Source organism: Poecilia latipinna, unplaced genomic scaffold, assembly GCF_001443285.1.
Source record: "Poecilia latipinna isolate Pla-1442-1.1 unplaced genomic scaffold, P_latipinna-1.0 Scaffold198, whole genome shotgun sequence".
Taxonomy (NCBI): Eukaryota; Metazoa; Chordata; class Actinopteri; order Cyprinodontiformes; family Poeciliidae; genus Poecilia; species Poecilia latipinna.
In genome coordinates this window covers 781,374-789,196 of record NW_015112814.1, presented here as the reverse complement: position 1 = coordinate 789,196, position 7,823 = coordinate 781,374, and positions in this window count along the sequence as shown.

Here is a 7,823-nt window from a genome sequence, read left to right as displayed (position 1 = left end):
AGAAACAAAGCCTGTTTGTTGTTTGTTTTTTTTTTTTTTTTTTTTTTTTTTTTTGGTTGAGTGAGAGAAACAAAAAGCTGAGTCTGCTTTTGCTTCACCTGCAGCATAGGCCGTACAGAAAGCAGAAGTTTCTGTGGGAAGGTTTTTGTCATGGTGTGAATCGATGTGATACCCACTCATTAGCAGAGCCATCCCATGTGCTACAGTAATAAACTGCAGAGTCTCCTTCTTCAACATTGCTGATTCTAATACGATAATCTGCGTTTGATTCATGATTAGCTGTAAATTTTGGAGAGGAGAAACCAGAACCAAACTCTGGAGCGCTCCAGCCCTTATAAAAATTTAGAACAAATTGAGGAATTCCTCCTGGGATCTGTTTGTAGAGACGTGGTCCACTAACAGCTGAGTTACAGTCCATGGTGGCTGTCTCTCCTTTCCTCACCGTCATGACAGGAGGCTTCTGTATCACCACCGTTACAGCACTCACGCCTGGAACAAATGGACATGTAGTCGACAACAACAACAACAAAAACACATGATGATAAACCCAGCATGAACTTCAATCTGCTGTAAGTCATCCTCCTCACATGTTAGAGCAGTGATGAGAGTGAAGAGGGTCCTCAGCATGTTGTCAGTGTGTTCTGAGAATGATCTTGGAATGTGTGAAGTGACCTTAGAGAGTTTAGAGTATGAGGAGAAGGTGCTGGAGGAGGCATTTAATACGACGCTGGTATTTTGAGGAAGAGACAAGAAGGAGGAGCTTTAGACTTCCATGGTTAGGAAGATTTTCTTGACACTAGTGATCTGTTAAAAAAATATATTTCTGCTGCTTTTTTAAGCTACTAGCAGATTAACTCTTGTCTTCATTCCAATATTTTGTGATCACAACTTTTATGGTGACATTTGACAAAATTAAGTTTTTGTCATGTAGAGAACATTGAATTGCCTGTTGCTGAAATGTTTTATATGAATAAACTTTCCTTCCCTTGCAAAAAAGATACAGAAAAATGTAAATATTCCTCAAATTAAAAGTGTTAGAACGAAAAGCAATTGTGCTTTTCAACTGCTTGCTTTGATTTGAGTTAAAATGTTATTGTTCATAGTAAATAGGACCAAAAACAGCAATGTTTTCAATTTTAAAAAATATATATTTTTATATATGATTTTTTTTTTCAAATAGTTTTTAAAAACAATGAAAATAAGTACCCATTATTAGGACAAGAGAAAACAAAACCTAGGACAAAGTAATTAGCTTCCAATCACTTTTCTGTGTGAAAAGGAGCAGGGAGAAGTGAACACTTGTTTTGGACTGCTGCACAGCTCCAAAAATAATGTTGAGAGGACAAAATGAAGGTCTGAGTCAATGATTTAAAAGTATGAAAAATGTTAAAAATTTAACAAGTGAAACCGAGGTTTTTATCCACAGTTAGTGAAGCACCACGTCTCTGTTCTCACAGGGTCCACCTGCAGGCCTCTTTTTCTTCTAAAATGCAGGGTCATGTTTCCTCAAAAACATTGAGGTTTTTTCTGTCAGTTTCTTAACATTTAACATGTTAAAAGTCAACTTGTGAAGAGCCTGAACTAAATAAATTGACAGATATTAGGTCAAGTTAAGGTAAAATGTAATTTTTAACATATAAGGTCAAAAACAAATAGTACTAAAAGATGATTTATTCAGATTCGATCGCAACCCCTCCTTCTGTCAGTCAGATCAGATCAGATTTGGCATTATAACTCCTCCAGAACTTCATACATTCATTCTCCAACACATGACAGATTATTTTAACTCACTGAAATTTAAATGAATGACGTTAAACCAATTTGATTAATAACCTGAACTCGGGATCAATTGAAATGGTCCGATTGAAATGTCTTTTTTTGTAATGTGTTTTGAGATGAGTTGTGAATTGGCACTATACTGAATTGATTTGAAATGAATGGTTTGAAACTAGAAATAACTGTTTGCAGTTCCACAAACGGTTGAGACTTGAGCCCCTCTTTTGCATTAAGGTATCAAAATGAAGGCGACGTCTGCAGCTGCATCCTGTGAGAACAGAGGGAGGCGTAGGTAGGTGATGCTTCACTGACAGAGAATGGAAATTCAGTTTAATCTGCCGTCAAACTACCAAAAGGTTGTCCTCGTTTTACACAAATACTTTTCTCACTTCTGTTTTCCCTCCGATTGTGTTACCAGTTTGAATGCATGTAATCAAATGCCATCCAGAAAGTTTTTATATTTGTGATCTTACTTGATATTTCATATGTGTTTCTTTTTGCAATGCAAAGGAAGAAACTATTACTTTATTTGAGATGGAATTAAAAACATAGTCACAAGTTTACCTCATAACTAAAAGGTCTATGAGTGACATCATTACTACAGATATTTAAAGTGTCGCAGAGGAGCTTTCTGTAACATATTCAGGGTTTATAATACGATAAAATAAGTAAAATGAAATCCTTTTCCCAATGAAGTGATTATAATTTCACTGTTAATAAAATATATTTTAGGATTAAACATTGCTAATCTTTGAAGCTGTAATGATACAAAATTGCACATAATCAGATAAAAGGTGCCACCTTGTGGTAGAAAGTTATAATACTATGAATTGTGGACATTCTGATAAATATGGAACATGTAATGTTGGGTTACAATGCTCTTCATAATCAGGATTTGATTGGTTGTCATATTCTTACACTAAGCTGTAAATAAATCATTTTCACAACAGAAAAAAGTCAGTAGGCAACAGTTTTACTGTCTCTGAATGCCTCTCCTCCTCAATCTGACCAGCTTGATGATCCTCCCATCTAGAGTCCTCCTCTGGGCTCCGAACAGAGACCTCAGACCAAAGCTGGGAGGAATCGGGGAGATCGGCCACCGAGGTACGGTTAATCCACCGTCTTAAATATCATCCACTAAAGCCTCCACTTTATCAAAGGTGAGCTTCCTGCTGGTAGAGGTCTCTTAGCTTCAGACAGAGGCTGGATCTTAAACACATGGAGACATGAATTAATTATCATGGTCTCAAAAAAATATATATTTCAAAGAACTTCGGCTCTGTTGTGCTTAATCTACCAGGAAAAGAGAGAAATAGAACCAAATCTTAAAGTAGATGAAAGCTGCTAAGCAGGAACAGCCCCAAATTCAATGACGAACATCAGACCAAAGGGTAAATGAGGCTCAAACATGTTCCTCATTTCGTTTTGGCTGAGTCTCCACAATGAGATCATTTAAAGAGCAATAACAAGTTACATAATTGTCTCAAGTTGTTACAGGACTTGGAAAATGTGGAAACTTTATTGACAGAAGGAATTTTTAATTAAACATTCCCTTCTCTCAAAAGGAAATATTTTTTTCTATCCATTATGTAAGTTTGTAGATAAGTTCACACTTTTAGATTATTATCTGTTAGAATTTGTTCCTGCTGCCTTGGTGTATCCAGGGAGAACAGAGGCATGGTCATGGATCAGCAGCTCTTTCACTTGGGTTACTATAGCAAACGTCCAGTTGTCCATCACTTGAGTCAGGTTAGATCAAGTCTTCCTGCTAAACACAGAAATCTGAGTGTTTGATTCAATGCATTTAGTGAATGTTTATAAGATCACGAGGTTATTCCTGGCCTTTCATATCCCAAGAGGAGGTTTCATGTTTCCATTCCTGAGCTCCAGATGTTCAGAACAGAACCAGAACCTTCAACTCCATAGTTATAACTTATAAAAGTAGATATATGAATTTAGATAATTAAAAAAACTATTTAATTAACTTTTTAATAAAAAAATATATAATGAAACTTATCATGAAAGATTGCACTTTTTTTAAAGTCTAGATCACATGTTTAGATTTAAACATTAAATGGACAAATATTGTAACTTTATTTGGATTATTCTAGTGAAGATGAAATGGCATCTGTGTGATGGAGGTCAGAAGGTCTCTACGAGGCAGATCAGCCAAAAACTGATCAAAATCCTTCAGGAATGACACAAATAAAAAACTACGTCTCCAAACTCATACGTTTTCCTCGCTACATCAGTGATGAAGGGTGGCGACACCATCTGATATTTTAGCATGCGTTCACACAGCTGGATTCATATACATATCAAACAGAAAGCAAACATATGTCTCTAACTTTAGCCTCTTGACAGGTTTTTAAAGTTTTTGCATCTTTTACAGTCGGAAATAATCAGGACAGTTATTTTTTTTATTTTTTATGAAATGACATCTCCTGACTTTTTCTATTCATGAACATACACTGGTTGGTTTGGAGGAAACAGCGCCCCCTGTGGGCTCTGACAGAGGTGTCAAAATAACAACTACTGTCCACTGTAATCCAGTCTGTTAACCACCTGGGCTGAAAGACACAGAAAGCTTTGTCACTGCCAGAGGTGATAGAAAGTCTCTATCCATCTTTAAGTTTGCATTAAAGAGAAAAAAATCACTACAAGAACCAGCATAAACAAACATCCATCCATTAACTGGCTCCACCCTTTATTGAAATAAGCTGCTTAGTGATCAGCACCAGCTCACTAGCTTTGATATTTACCCTTTCTTTGTAATTTCAGATCATTTATCTGGTGTCTTGACTTCTGATGGATGATAATGAGATTTGTTCTCTTAAGCCCAAATCCTGAATGAGATTCCAACATCGGCTTAGTTTAAGTAGGACTGTTACTTCAGAGGCAGGGAAATATAAATCACTGCTACATTTTTTTTTCCTTTCTGAATTGAAGAAAAGTTTGGTCTTTTCAAGAAAATAAATGATGCTTTATTATGAATATTCTAAAAATATCCTCCTTCAAATTACTATTTTTTGATTTGTAGGAATCTTGCAAATATCAGCAAATAGACAACTGTAGAGATAAATGGATTCATATGAAACAATCTCTGCTTAACAGGAGCTTAACTGGGCAACAGACCTGAACATCTGTGTCATCTTTGAACTTACAGACATTACAGCTGCAGCTGAAGGAACCGATTAATAAACGTGTTGTTCGTGATTACAAAACATGTATAAACTACAAAGTTATGTTACCAATTATAATAAAGTAAACTGTCTTTCCTCACATGTCAGAAGGGTTATTATTATTATTATTATTATTATTATTATTATTATTATTATTATTATTATTATTATTATTATTATCCTAGTAAATGCTAATTTCTGCCGCCATGACTGAAATCTGACATTTTCACAGGGGAGGTCCAAATAGTATCGTTTCTACCAAACAAAACTTATAATTGTAGTATTAAGTTTAGTTTTACCAACAATGGATAGAAACGTGTCACCAGCTGTAAAGAGAGACTGAGGGGCAGCCAGCGGTCAGACTCTGGTTCTGCCTGCAGCAACACACTCATTTGTGTCCAGCTCCTTGCAGCTCCGTCCAGCACAGCCAGAGGAAAGAATGACTCCAGCAGAGCCACAGAGGAAGGTAATCAGGCCTCCAGCTTTCTGTTTTTCAGCTCAGAGTCACATCAGCTCCTGAGCTCCTGATGTTATTTTCTCTCAGTATCACATCACTGCGCAAAGACTTTATCAGAGTGGTTTTAAAGAATGTTTCTACTGAACTATATAGATTCATAGACTCAGATTTTGAAGCCAAGTATGATGGTAGGGGAGAATGGCTAAGCAGTTCCTTAAGCTTAGTCTATGTCTGACTAAATTTATCATCATATGTTTAACATATGGTCAAAAACAGTACACTGTCTTTCTTGAAAATGCTGCTCTGAAGGAGGTAAAGATTTGCCTCAGTTTTCCCTGAAGTCAGTGCTTCTATTTTCATTTTTTTTTTCAAATGTTAAAAATACTCTTGTGACAGTCATTCTTTGTTGTTCGTGATATTTCTTCATGATATTTATTAGATATTTTTGTTTTATACAATTTGTGTGTCAGAACAATGCCAAAAATAGTATTGATGTACTAATCTTTTAGTTTTAACAAGATTAACAAAGTAAAATGTAGACTTTTTATGTACTAGCTGCTCACTTTAAGTAATTCACAGAAAAACAGTCTTCTATCTCCACTATAAGAGCAACATCACAGTAAAGTGCATATTTAAATGTTTATTCAAGTAAAATTATGATGATGTAGCATTTTCTATTTTCTGCTTTGTTTTGAAAAGTTGTATTTAAAGCAAATAATGTCAATGGGCTGCTCATTTTATAATGGAGCATGTTACCGGTGACATCTGTTAAACTGGCTCAAGTTTGCAGTTTTATCAATTTAAAATTAAAAACGATTAAACAATGATCAAATGTATTCATTGCTATCATTGTTCTAATTAATTTAAAAGTGTAAATGTGTTAAAAAACAAAAAGATCTCGTTTGATAGTTGCATTTGATGACAAAGTAAATCATGACATTTTAATGCCCTCTAGTGGTCGCAGTGGAGAACTGCAAGGGTATGTTTCAGGTCTTATTTTAGATGCCATCGTTTTAATGATGACTAAACGCCACAAAAATATATAAATTATATACATAGAAACACACAGAAATATAATATAGTAAGATTAGTTATTATTGCATTAATGCTGTGAAATGGAGCGGGCAACATTTTCGGATATTTTGCCTTTTTTACACTAAAAACAAACGAAGCGTGAAGCACATGGGCATGAAATAATTTATGAAATAGCAAAAGAATTGAAAAGAAATTCTTTATATATTTATATATATATATATATATATATATATATATATATATATATATATATATATATAAACCAACATTTTTATATTTATTTTTGGCAAATTTAAAGAATTGTATATTTAGTTTAGTTCTAAATTCAGTACTAAATTAAATATATTTTATTCTTTTCAAATAGTATTTCATTAATTATGGAGTTAAATAATCACTTCATGATATTTATTTATTGAAATTTGCCACTCTTCACCCTCTCTTGCATTGGAGTTTAGTTTATGCCAAAAAGTGTTGCCCAGCTAGATTAATGATGCATGGAGTGCCACATTTGGCAGGCAGCGTGCCCGCTGCTCCCTCCACTAATAGGCTTTGGACAGGCCTGTGGAGGCTAGCAGTTTCTAGATGTACATTTATTAGCACAAGATTTAACCTCGTACTCGTGTTTCATGTAGGCCAACAAGTGTGATTTAAAATGTAAACTGAGTAAGATGTTTTTGCTAAAACTACTTAAAAAGTCAAAACATAAGAAATTGTACTTATTTATGGTGCAAGAGGAAAGCTTTTTAGTTACTTTCCACCACTGTGCTGTTTACACTGTGGAGAGTATTTCCTCAGTGTTCCATTAAAATGTTAAGCATTGATTTGACCTGAGTAGTTATCAGAGATTTTTATTTTTATTTTTTTCCCTTTGGCTGAAGTCAACAATACCATAAAATTATATGTTAAATTGTTTAAAGGTGTGTAAAAAGATTGGTTAAGGTCAATACTTCCTGGTTTCTTCCCGAATTCTTTAGTTGTGGAGCTCAGTGAGAAAAAAAGCATGAAAATAACTCACATTGATGAAAAATGCAACATCATACATAATCCCAGTGGTGCCAACCAGACAAAAGAAAAATAGAGCAATCTTATATTACAACATGAAAAAGTCAGTATTCTAATAATGTGCAACATGTTTATACATAATAATATCACTTTATTACAATACAAATATTTATAATGTTATTAAAAAAAAAGAACTCCTTCTACTAACAATATATTGTTTTGGCTTGTATGAACATAATACTTCAAAGTGCAAACCTCAAAAAGAAATTGCTAAACCATGTTTCCTTGTTAGAACAACAAAAAAAAAAAAAAAAAAAAAAAAAAATTTCCTGATCAGAAAAAATAAAAAAATTCCAGGGGGGGTTTCCTGG